The 13,816-nt window shown below is 34.8% G+C and overlaps 1 non-coding gene and 1 pseudogene across 1 annotated transcript; both read left to right on the top strand.

The window, feature by feature from the left end:
• Positions 1-13,816, top strand: part of LOC146915492 (uncharacterized) — a 92,931-nt pseudogene that overhangs the window by 23,796 nt on the left and 55,319 nt on the right.
• LOC146915493 (small nucleolar RNA R71) lies at positions 999-1,104 on the top strand. Its single transcript, XR_015017228.1, has one exon. It is a non-coding gene; the product is annotated as a small nucleolar RNA R71 (small nucleolar RNA).

Here is a 13,816-nt window from a genome sequence, read left to right as displayed (position 1 = left end):
CCGTTTCACTTTCCTCAATTTTTCTTTTTTTTGAAAGAATTTCTTTTAAAAATTTAGCATAGGTGGGCATTTGAGTTAGGACATCGGTGAAGGGAACGTCAATGTAGATTTTATTCATCATTTCAATGAACTTTTTAAATTGCTCATCAAGCTTAGACTTGGCAAATCTTTGAGGGAAAGGAATCTTTGGTTTGAAGGGAGGTGGTGTAACTTCCTCACTTTGTGGTTTCTCACTCTCTTCTTTAGCCATCTCACCTTGCGGTTCACTAGTCTCTTCCTCACTAGGCTTGACTCTTAAGGGGTCTTCTAATTGCTTACCACTCCTAAGTGTAACGGCGTTCATTCTAGGTTGGCAAAATTGAACAACTAGAGAGAGCTGAGCCTCTAAGACCTTATTGTGAGAGGAGATAGAGTCAACTTTTGATGTAAGTGAAACCAAAGAGTCATTCAAAAGTCTAGTTTGATTTGCAAGCTCTTTGAGCTGCTCGGATTGGTTAAGAAGATAATTTTCCATTAAAAGTTCAAGATTAGACTTTTGAATAACCTTTTGGTCATTAACATAACTTGGTGGTGTTGTTCTTTGAACCAAGGGATTTTCATTAGGGCTTTGGTCAAAACTTACCCCTTGGTTGTTTTGAATAAAGTTTATTTGTTCAACACTACCTAGTTTGCATTCACTACATGTTTTACAAGGGGATGTAGGAGTAGTATCACTAACATTAAGTTTTTCAAATTTGTGGGTTAGTGCATCAATCCTAGAAGCAAGGTGGTCATAATTAGAGACTTCGTACATACCTGCCCTCTTTTTGGAGGGTGAAGACTTTGTAGCGGGTTCTTCATCAGTCCATAGAAAGAGATTTCGAGCCATGTCTTCAATCAATGCATAGGCTGTTTCGAAGTCTTTGTTCATTAGAGCACCACCTGCAGCTGTATCAACAAAGATTTTAGTAGCATGAGATAAACCATTGTAAAAAGTGTGAATGATTAACCATTCTTCTAGTCCATGGAGGGGGCAAAGTTTAAGCATATCCTTAAAACGTCCCCATGAATCGTGAAGAGATTCCCCCTCTTTTTGAGTAAATTGAAAGAGCTTTGTCCTTAATTGGCCAATTCTTGATGGGGGAAGGAAACAGATGAGAAATTCACGGTTCAATTGGTCCCATGAGGTGATGGAACCAACTCTTAGGGAATGGAACCAATTGAGAGCTTTATTTTTTAGAGAAAAAGGGAAGAGATGTAGTCTCAAGGTTTCTTGGTTTTTCTTATATGTTACGGTGAGCCGCCAAAAAGTTGAGATATGGAGATTGGGATCCTCATCGGGGGATCCCGAAAAATAATTTTGCTGCACCATTTTAAGTTGGGCAGGCTTAATTTCAATATCTTCATCTTCAACCGTTGGATACACAATAATAGCATATGGCTCTTCCATTGAAGGAATCACATATTCTTTAAGAGCACGTCTTTCAGCCATATTTGGTATTATTTTTATGCTTTCCAAGAAGTTAATGATGAAGGAAAAGAATAAAAAGTTAAAAATAAAAAGAAAAAGAAAAGAGAAAGAAGAAGAGAGAATTCTAATCACTAAGAAAAAGCTAATTAAATTAGTTAACTCCCCGGCAACGGCGCCAAAAACTTGATAGAGCCAAACCGCAAGCGCACGGCCTATCGAAGTAATAGTAGTAAGTAGAGTATCGTTCCGCTAGGGAGTTGGTCAATTTAATTAACTTTTAATGAATGATTAGAGGAGAGAAAGTTGATTAGAAAGGGTTTGATTGCTGAAGGTAAAAACAATAATAATAAAGGGGCCTTAGGATCATTGGTTCATCTTAATAACTAATCTTTCACTAGACAAAACCTAAACATCTAATTTCATGATTTACACACTAATTTCTAAAGACCGGTTTCCCTTAGCCCCTCACCTTTCCGATGAAAGTCCGGTGAGAGTTTACTTCTAGCAACCAAGCCTATTTCACTGACATGATTACTAGAAGATGCATAGAGGATTGAAACTACTCTTTGTCTCAATAATTGCAAAGACTATTTCGCTGTTTTGCAATTATTGTCTAGATTCACTTGTTCCAACATCAAAGCTCCGCTCTCGCTTTATGAATTGATGTTTGGGATGATGGATTAACGATCATCAAACCCTCCGCTTTTGCTTCCACAGTTTGATAATTGTTAATCCACGTTAAGACGGTGAATCTAGATTAGAAATTAGGGTTACATAGAAATTAGGGTTTAGACATGTTTCGTTTAGGATTGAGTCATTAGACTCCCCAATAATCCTAAGACTAAGAAGTCTACTCACTCATGTTCATCGTAGACATGGAGGAAGAAGAGAGAAATACGGTAAAATAAATTGCAAGAAAGTAAAAGGGAAAATAAAGACTTTTATTAAAATAGCAATTGAAATAAACAAAGTAAAGCGTGATTGTTTATGGTGGAGAGCTACTCTATTTATAGCTTTACAATTGACTTAGAAACTAAGCAACTAAAAGGATAAAACGGTAAAGCCGCAACAGGGTAACTTGGCCTTGAAGAAAAAGCAGCAAAAGTGGTTTCTGGGACGGGCACGGCCGTGCCACATATTGGCACGGGCCTTGCCAAGCTTCTGGTAAGGGGAATTGTATTTTTGCCCCGTATCTTCGTATTCTTGCGCTGTATTTTGCTCCAGTCCTCTTTCTTTTGCTCCAAGGCACCTTCCATCATATATTTATTCCTAAAATAAAATAAAAGACAATTTGAAGTAAAATATTCTAAACTAAAATAAAATGCAATAAAATAAAATCAAATCTAAAATAAAACTAAACTAAATAAGGCAATAAATAATACTATCTATGACTCATCACTCTCTCTCTAGGTTTTCTATCTTTCTCTTTTGCTCTTCCTTCTCTCTAAGATTATCACCACTACTCATCACCCAAACTTGAATCACCACTCAATCAACTTCCAAACCTTCACTAGACTAGAGATTAGGCTTAGTTTGTTGGCAAGGAAGTTGGTGCAAGCTTCACCAAAGATTTCTCATATCTAGGGTTTGTGGATAAGTTGTTGTCAAGAGCTTGAGCTTGTGTGAGTCTACTTTTTAATCATCCTAAGGTGAGTTCTTAGATAGATCCTTTCCATGGGTTGTGTTTTGCTTGTGAAAGAGTAGTTGTTTTGTTAGGGTTTATACATATAAATTATTTGCCCCTTTTCATGTGATGCTTGTTTTGCTTATGGATACTTGCTCTAAGACTGTTTTTACAGGTTTAAATGTTCCTAAGGGTCATATTATGCTTTGGGATACTTGTATATGAGGTCTTTTGATCAAAAACACCATTTTGGGTGATTTTGGACTGTCAAAGCTCGCCTCGCGAGTAAATTACTCGCCACGGCGAGCTCGAAGGCCGCAGGGGGGGTGTTGCTCGCCTTCTGCTCGCAGCTGCGAGTAAGGTAGCTCGCCTCGCGAGCTCTTGTACTCGCCTAGGCGAGTAAGTCAGTGCAGTATTGTGCTGTTTGCTCGCCTCTTGCCTTTGGTCGTTCTTCGAGCTGTTTTCCTTGAACAGTCTTTTTATAAGTGAACCCCTCATAGCAATATCCTAAGGCATAGGCTTTCAAATGCTTTCTTGAAAATAAAAGAGTGAAGCAAGTATTCGTTTGTGATGGCAAAGCATGACATGAGAGAAATGCTAAGTCGTGAATGGGTAGCAAGCTACACTATGATAAAGGGAGAGAACTTAGAGCCTCGATCTATATATCGAGAATTAGATAGTTAAGTTTTGAGATTGTATAATAAGAAGAATAACGAATAGTTAATCTATTCACGAGTAAGATAAGACAAGAATCATACGAATAAGATTATTAAGAAGTAAGGTGTCGTGTCTTTTGTATACCTTCCAAGGTTGGGTACAAAAGGTTCTCCAAGGGGAATGGGGTAAGCCGTAAGGGACCCGCACGTTCACTAAGGGAGTCCGGTACGCCTTGTTAGGCATTTTTACCGGTAGTAAAGGATTAACTTCCGGGGTTGCTCCTCCTGGGACTAATCCATAAAATGAATCCAGAATTCTTGTTTGTTCAACGCTAACTTCTAACTTAATGTTTGAACGTGTTTTGTGCTTACGTATGAATAACATATGTCTTAAGATGTACAAGTTTAGAAAGCAAGTAAAGGAAGGTACGATGACGACAAATTAGGTCTTTCTTAATCGTACAACATAGAGATATGGCATGTAAGAATAGTTCTTGGTACGTAGAGCGTATCTTGATATAGCGATCTTAGACTTTCCCTTGATCGCCATGACATGATTAGAGTAGCAAAACCTCTAGTAAGTTTGAGAATCTACGACGGATCTAGCATGCACTACCGTCTAGCCAAGAAAGACCACACACGTATAATCAACCGGCAGGTTGTATATTAGACACGTGATGACCATAGATTTTTCCCCAAGGTTATCACTAGCCTAGGCTAGATAGAACTCACTGAGGCATTATGTCTCATCCAACTCCTTATTTGTTCAGGTTCACAGGTTGCTCAAAGAAAAGGTAAGGAAAAAGCTTTGGATTGATCGAGTTCGCAGAAATCAAAAGTGGAGTTGAATTAAGGATGCATATGTTATATTATTTAAGTTATGTTGTTAGACTTCGTAACTAGATCTATGAAGCAAAAACTTTGGTGTGTAATAATGTAACATATGACACGGAAGCTTTGTATTTTAACTCTCGACTTAAAGTCGTTTCTGTATTGTATAATTAATGTAACCAATATCACTCTTTAACACACATTTGATTATTCTAGATAATTTCAAACTGGGCGTTACACAACACATCTTATTATATCAAAACAAACTTATAAGCTACTCCAACAAGCTATAAACTAGCTTATTCGTGTTACCAAACACAACCATGATGGGTTGGATTTGATGTGAAATTTTAATTGTTACAAGCCCTATAGTGTAAATTAATTAAGATTGTATACCTAAATAAATTAAGATTGTATACCTAAATTCATTTTTTTTTATAGAAAAAATTGACTCATTTATTTGACATTTAATGTTACATTTGTATATTACATTTTGATTGTTTGATATCTTGAAGGGGTAAATACCCCCTAAACAAGAGAGGGTAATGTAGAAAAAACCTGGGAAATTGGTTAACATCAATGTGGTAATGCACAACACAATTATTGATAGTTTGTGTAAAGAGAAATTGGTGACTGAGGCCTATGAGTTATATTCTCAAATGATTGTAAAGAAAATTTCTCCTGATGTTGTCACTTTCAGTTCTCTAATCTATGGATTTTGTATTGTTGGTCAATTCAAAGATGCATTTCGTTTGTTCCATGAAATGGTATTGAAAAACATCAACCCAAATGTTTATACTTTTAATATATTGGTTGATGATCTATGTAAGAAAGGAAAAGTGTGTTAGCTATGATGGTGAAACAAGGTGTGATGTAACACCCCGTTTTCCCAACGTGAAAATTTCATAATAAATTATCAGAGTAATTCACATAAACGGAATGCTACATCTCTTTATCATAAAATCTTAACAAAATAGATAATAATTTATCCTTCAAAAATTCATCAATATAATATTTAAAAAACTTCGCAGCGGATTTAGTTTAACAATAGAATTAGTCACGACACGCAGGCCTCATCATAAAAGTCTCATAAATCTTAGTTCAATAATAATTCTTAAACTTCAAAAGCAATACGTAAAGGAACAGAAAATAGTATTAAAATCCCCATCCCGTTACGTATTAGAGCACCTAAGGACACAGTGAGAGATAGTCACCCACGACCGCAGCTAATCTTGATTACCTGCAAGTTACCCATACGAAGAGCAACATTTTCAAGCAGAAGGGGTGAGATTTCTCAAGCAATGATATTAAGCTTATAAATCATAAATTACATTTAACAACTTAAATATCATCACATATCTTAACAATAATCATGTAACAGCATAGGATTATCTAAACATAGCATTATCATAAACATAACATTATCATAATCAACTTCATAATCAAATTCATAAACAACTTCATATTCAAATTCATAATCAATTTCATATTTGTTCAGCAACATCACTTGATAAATCGACTTAGCACTTGACTCGACAGTGCAGCTCAACTCGACTATGCAACTCAACTCGACTATGCAACTCTTACTCATCGTAAATCATCTTGATATGCAAATGCATGTGGTACCAATTGTAACACCCTATTTCTAATAAGCGGTAAAACGCGCGAATATACAAACATATTCTAAAAATAGATGCTACGTCTTCGAATAAACCACAATTCATACATGCATAAAGATCATGTTTACATAACATAGCAGCGGAACATACATATAATCATAAAACATCTCCAGGTCTCAACAAAATACAAATGTATTCTCCAAATCTCAAATAACAAGTACCAACTCAACTCCAAAATACATAGTCAAATAAAACAACATGCAAGAACTACCCTAGATCAGAGCCCTAATCTAGACACTTGCATAAAAAGAGGAACTCCACTCCTCGACATCATCAAGCAAACAAACTAAGCATCCTGCACTCCATCTACCCGTCCATACAAAAAGGTAGGTGGTAAATCACTGAGGGTTAGCATTACATCATCATAATCCATATAAGAAAATAGTAAGAACATTGGAATGAAAGATATATTTAAGCATAATGTTTGCTAAATTATACACATACTCACAAGTATCCACAACATTCCTATCATTCATTACCATCATTCCAAGTTCATATCAACAAGTGTATCATACACATATCACAACTTCACCTTGTAAATCAACAATTAACAATTAACAATTCAATCCACAATTGCAATTAGCAAATCAATCACCAAACACATCTCCATGCAATTCAATTCACCAACAGTTTATGCAATGGCTCTAGACTCATCTAGATGCATGTGGTACCAAAACACCTCAAGGTCGTCACCTTCGATGCAACAAAAACATCGTAATCAACTCAATTGGATATAAAATCCACCACCATCAGTCATGTATGCATGAACATATGACTCAACTACAATGCATATGTTCACACAAACAATTCACCTCAACATCACCAATATTTGTATATATGCAATCAACAACAATTCACCACTACATAACATATATACAATCACCAACAACATTCACAATACAAGCAACATATGGTTGTCACACACATATGCATCACCAATCATCTCCACATAAATCAACATATAGTTGCCACATTTCCACATAATTCTTTACAATCCAAAATAAGGAACAACTGCAACATATGATCACAAACATCATCTTCATCACTCAACAACCATTTATACACCATTTCATAGTCATATTAATCTATTCATAAACGGTTGATAAGCAATAGACTCTCAAAAATCATTTTTAATCAAGTTCGTCTCTCAAAGTCAAAATATTACAAGTAATTGAACATTTAAGTCAAAACCAAGCAAACAAGCTCAATTGCCTATGCCATGTATTCTCACAAGTCACATATATGTGCAGTAGAGGTTACATAAGCATTTCATCGGCCAAATACGATGAATTCATGAAAATCACAAAGTTCGTCTCACCGAAACACTTTTCAAGAAATTTCCCATTTTCTAAGCAAAACAAGTTGGACCTAACACATCATAGTTTGAAAACCATAATTGAACTTATAGAATCCAAGTTTGAAAGTAGGAAGCAATCCATAAGGTTTGGGTCGACTTAAAAGTGGTTATGCGAAGTTTTCATAAAATTTCTCTAAGACATCCTTAGAGTGTTTTCCTCATAACTCAAAATCCATGAATCATTTTCAAGTCAAACCAAAGCGATTGGAAAGCTAACAAAATTATCTAAAACTTTCATGTTTACACCAAAGGCCAATTCAAAGCAGAAATGGGTGAAAAAGCACAAAAAACGCAGAAACCGAAGTTCTGTCAGCACGGCACGGCCCGACCGTGCCAAGGAAACAGAAAGTTAGCACGGCCCGTGCCATGCACGGCACGGCCGTGCTCGATTGACAGCACAACTTTTCTTCGTTTTTCTGTTTTCACCATTTCGCGCATAAAATTCAAACCGTTAATCGGATTTCGATGCCGTTTTCGCCTACACGCTCCTGACACTTAGCTCTATCATAATCTACAGAAAAATTCAAGTTTCAACCATCCCAAAATCATTTCTCTCAAACCTCACATAATCACTTATTTGCAAAAACGCTTAAACACCGACATTTCATACGAAAAACCCGTTTTCTCCCAAACGACTCGACTAACACAACCACAACATGAAAACAGAAATTATACCAAGTCCAATTCATCCAACAACATCAAAAACTCAGTCAACAACTTCATATTTCAAAAGTTCATTTTGGTCCTTCAACTGAACATCTTAGGACAACTTCACCAATTCAAACAACAACTTCACAAAATGGAATACCCATGGTATAAATCAACAACAACATATCTAATTCATCAACAACCTCATTCAAACATGAATCCATCACTAATCAACCACAACAAAACTAATTTATACCATTTTGAGAAAAGTCAACAAAAGTATACATATAAACATATATTGAGCATGTAATTTCATCAACAACAAATTGATTATCAACAAATCATGTCCTCAAACATAACAACAATCATGCACGAATTTACACCAATTAAGATCAATTCATCAATTTCACAAAATGGGTAGAAATGAAAAGTTAGGGATTATGGTTGAAACCTAACCCTCTTACCTCTACCACCAAGATTCTCTAACCCAAGCTTCAATTTAGCTTCTAGATGATGAATCCCTCTTCTAGCCCTAGCCTTCCTCTTCAATCTCTTCAAACCCTTTCTTCTCTCTATCTCTATCTCTTCTCTCAAATGAAATGAAATGATAAATGTTTGTAAAACCTAATTTTCACCAACAACTAGAGTTTATATATGCTCTATCCAATTGGGCTTATCTAACAAACCTTAATGGGCCTAACCCATTTCTATTCTAACCCCAAATGTTACTACTCACTTAACGGTAAAATATATCACTAACGGTCACTTACCGGTAAATAAAATAATTACTACACTCTCTAGTAACTTAGTAAAATAACGACTCTCACTAAGCACTAAAAACAATCCTCCACAAAATTACAAAATTACCCCTACTCTTAAAATGACCGGAATGCCCCTAAGTCCAAAATGACTAAAATACCCTTCTAACACCGAATCCTACAATCCCAACCAAAAATACACACAAAGGCAAATAATCACATATAAGCACATATAACACACATAAATAAATAATAAAATAACTCTAACGAAAATCGGGCTGTTACACCAATCCAGGGCATCAAGCCCTCAACATAATTGAGCGTAAAAAGGCTCCAGGGCATCAAGCCCCCAACATATTTGAGCGTAAAAAGGCTCCAGGGCATCAAGCCCCCAACATAATTGAGCAAAAGCTCCAGGGCTTCAAGCCCCCAACGTATTTGAGCAAAAGCTCCAGGGCATCAAGCCCTCAACTTTGAATGAGTATGCATGGACTCAACATCTTACATCTTAAACATCTTGAACATCATGGACATCTTATATGACCCCAATAATTTGGACGACATCTTACAACTTTACAACTTAGACCGACATTTACATCTTAAATAAGACTCAGCAGTATATGCAGCATATAAATATTTCATCTCATATCAGCATCATAATACAACAACATCAAATGATAATCAACAACATCTTAAACATCGCATCAACATAAGCATCATAATTAACACATATAGTGCATAAATAACAATATCACATCTTTATATACACATGTTTAAATCACAGATAATTTATCTTTGTTCATCAATTAATATCTAATCAATTCAATTAATCATCTAAATCACACATTTAAATAATAGTAAAATTAAGTTCAGTTGTTACTATCATCCTTATAAAAAAATCACATTGGAGCTAGAATACATTAATTAACTAATATAGTAGTAAGATATAACCATGAGCTTAACCCTATGAACCTACCACGTTCGGCAACAAAAGGTCTAAGAGAAAGAGACATAATTTCACATGTAGTTATTGGATATGGTTTTATATCAAGATTGATTGGTTTCTAACAAAAATATGGTCACATGCTACTAACCTGTATGAATGTTATAATCACTAATTCACATCACGTGATATAGTGGAGTAAAACTAGGATGTGGGTATTCAATCTCTTCTTGCCTAAATTCATAATTCCCACACTTCTTAATACAAGTTGCAGCAGCGTATCTGTTCTCTGTATTTATATCCATACGCAAAAAATTTATATCGTGTTAGGTGTACTATTAATCCAAACCGTGTCGTCCTATCGGTACATAAAAAGGTAACTAAATATGTTTGTCTATAACCAAAAATCGATAAACTCCTCTATAATTACGAATTTAGCACATCAACATTATGAATTAAGAGATAAGAATATAAAATCACAGCAACAATTTAGAGCACAAATTTAACATTAATTCATTAAAAGATTATAAAAAAAAAAGAAAACAATTGAAAATAAACCCTTCACTAACCACATGTTCATACAACCCTTATGGTGAATAGAAACTCCCCCTTTACAAACTCATCCTAAAGCATGTTAGATGCAATCTAATGATGATTTACAGACCTAATATTAGTGAAAGATAGTCTCACCCTTACTTTAGATTGTTTTTCTGGAATCAAAAGCAGCGTTATTCGTTCCTAGGGTTTCTCTCTCTCTGAGTTCTCCTCTTTCTCCAAAAAGCGGTTTTAACGTAAAAACTCTTTCTAATCTAAGCTTCCTTATTTATAATACTAATCACTCTTCCTAAATCTATTTAGGCCCAATAACTTATTCTTCTTTCTATTCTAACCCCCAAATCTACTTACTCTAATAATTCTCATATTCTAATAAATAATAGAATAAAGTCACATAATAAAATACCAACACCTCACATATTTATAATAAATCACATAAATAGACTCTAACTTAATAAAAATAATTAAATATCAAAGTGGACGTTACATGTGAAACCAGACATTTTTACTTATACATCACTAATGGATGGCTATTGTTTAGTTAATGAAGTCAACAAAGCCAAAGCTCTATTTAACACTATGGTCCAAACAGGAGTCATGCCCATCGTTCATTGCTATAGTGTCATGATTAATGGGTTGTGTAAGATTAAAATGATCGATGCAGCCATGAATTTCTTTAAAGAAATGCAAAGCAAGAAGGTTATCCCTAATACGGTAACTTAATAATTCTCTTATTGATGGTTTGTGCAAATCAGGGAGAATCTCTCATGCTTGGGAGCTTCTTGATGAGATGCATTGTGCGCTAAAAACACACGTAGAGCAAGTGTACTCTAAAAGATTATCGTTGTATAAAAGATTATCGTATCCGCAGGGATTAATTAACAAGTACCAAACTAATTAAAATTAATTTATTATTTAGACGAACAAGTAGTAGAATAATTTCAATAACCATGTAAAAAGTAACAGATGTTTTATCTTGGTTTTTCGGGTGTCAAACATTGATTAAGTTTGAACCTTTTTAACCTTTGATATCTCATTTTTTCTTGGGAAGGGAAAAATAAGAAAAACCCTTGAGAATCGAGGTCCGGGAGTTGTTTTCGTCATGGGAAGGTGTTAGGCACCTATAACGACTATAGTATCCTATAGGAACCGTCTTTACTTTCTACGCGCGCGCTTTATTTTTAAATGCTATTTGAAAAATGTTATTTACACCTAAGGGTTTGCTAGGTTAAGAATTGGAGGGAGAAGAATGTGTTTGAATTTTTGTTTTATTGGAATTGGAGAAGTTTTGACTTCTTGCCTACATACCCTTTTAAGGGATCAAAATCCATGTAGTTCTCTTCCAAAAAAGTTTTTGTTTTTGTTGGTTGATTTTAAATTTGAAAATGGAATTTTGAAGAATAAGAGAGAGAGGCCTCAAGGGCATAAGACTTGGAAAATGTGAGGTGGAATTAGTTATTTTGCAAAAAAAAGTCTAAGTACGATTAAAGTTCATTAAGGTTTTTGTTTAAGAAAATAAAGGGAAAATTCAATTGGATTTTGATCCCAAGGTTTCTTTGGAAAATTATTTGAGTGAAGTTGTTCATATTTTTTGGAAAAGAGAATTTTTCTAAGTGTCGTGATTCCTAAGCATACATCTAAAGCATACATTCCTTAAGCATACATCTAAAGTATCCATGTGATGTGTGTGCATGTGTTGGTGCTTGTGTCGGTGTACATCATTAGAGTCCATTGTCCATTACATAGGCCCTAGTTTCCATGCTATGGTCTTGCAAGAATTTAAAAGCATAAAGAAAATTACAAAATCCCTAAGTCTTTACATGCTAAGTCTTGGCATGAAAATTAAAGTGCAAGAAATAAAAGCTATGAATATAAGATGGAGGATGATATGCTTATGGAATGTATGAAACATGAAATAAGATGGTTAGTGGCATAAGGAATAATAGGAATTAAAATAGAAGCAAGTAAAATAGCATAGTAAAGTAATGAAACTTGACAAAAAAGTAACAAAACTTAGCAAGAAAAAGTGGTAAAATGTGCCTAAACTTTGTCATAAAATTCACACCAACATAAAGCCTCTAATTTCCATGCCATGACAATTTTTCCAAGAGTTTTATTTATGACATGAAAATTATAAAGCAATATCAAGCCAAAAATTATGACACATTTTAAGCACATTTCACACTTTATTTTCACAAATAATATCCAATAACTTGTAACACAAGCAATCAACAAATTGCATTCACAAACAGTAAAAAGGGACACAAATCAGAGGCAAACATATCACAAGATTGCATATCAAATATCAATATCAAATTGACAAGATATCATGTCAAAACATAGCAAGAGTTCACAAGAATTTAACAAAGAAATCAAACAAATTACATAGGACATCACATATACTTTTTATCAATTTTTTAACACGTAAAACATTCACAAAAACATCACAAATACATCAAGGAATGTATAGGAATTTTTTAGTAATTTTTCACAAGATTTTTGACAAAAATAGAAAGCATTAAACTAACAAGAAACAAAATATTTTCACATATTTCTCAAGTCAGAATTAACATGTAAAAATATTCAAGAACAATTAAAAATAACAAGAAAAGTTTTAATAAATTTTTTTTAGGAATTTTTGGCCTAAAATCAAACATACAGGGGTTCAGATAGCAACAAAGCAGGTGTACATAGCAAGAAACCCAAGAAAAAACAAGGAAACAGGCCCAAGCCCAAGCCTAGACGGATCTGGATCACACAGGAAAGGCTCAGGAGCGTTGGATCGATCCAGGAAGCAAAAACCTAGATCTAACGGCTCAGAATGCAGGGGAGTGGACCGGTATCAGACCGGTCCGGTTCAGTTGGCTATAAAAGCTTAACCATGCCGGTTTGATTCATTTCCCTCTTTCACTTCTCTCTCTTCTCTCGTTCTAGTGAGAGAAGCTCTCACTTCTCTCTCCCATTGTTCATCTTTCACCGCCGGTTTCTGGAATGAAACGGCTGGAGAAGATGAAGATTCATTGGAATCTTCATCGTCACCGCCGTGAATTCCAGATTCTGGCAAGTCCTAAATAACTCCGATCTACATGGATCTAAACCCTAACTTACTCTACTTTTCACACTGATTACGAATATGAACTTAGTTTTACAAAATAAACGGTGAATCTTCGTAGATCTACATTTTAGGGTTCGGTTTTCAAATCTTTTCAATCTTTTCAGAGTTCTTCGAAAGAACAAGTCTTAGAACTTGTTAATCTGCTTCGATTCACCGTTTATTTGTGTTTGTAAACCTTCGATGAGCATTTGCGATGAAAA

This window comes from Medicago sativa, chromosome 6 (genome assembly GCF_051527215.1).
Source record: "Medicago sativa cultivar Bolivia chromosome 6, Bolivia_mono, whole genome shotgun sequence".
NCBI lineage: Eukaryota > Viridiplantae > Streptophyta > Magnoliopsida > Fabales > Fabaceae > Medicago > Medicago sativa.
This window is presented reverse-complemented; position numbering and strand designations above follow the sequence as displayed.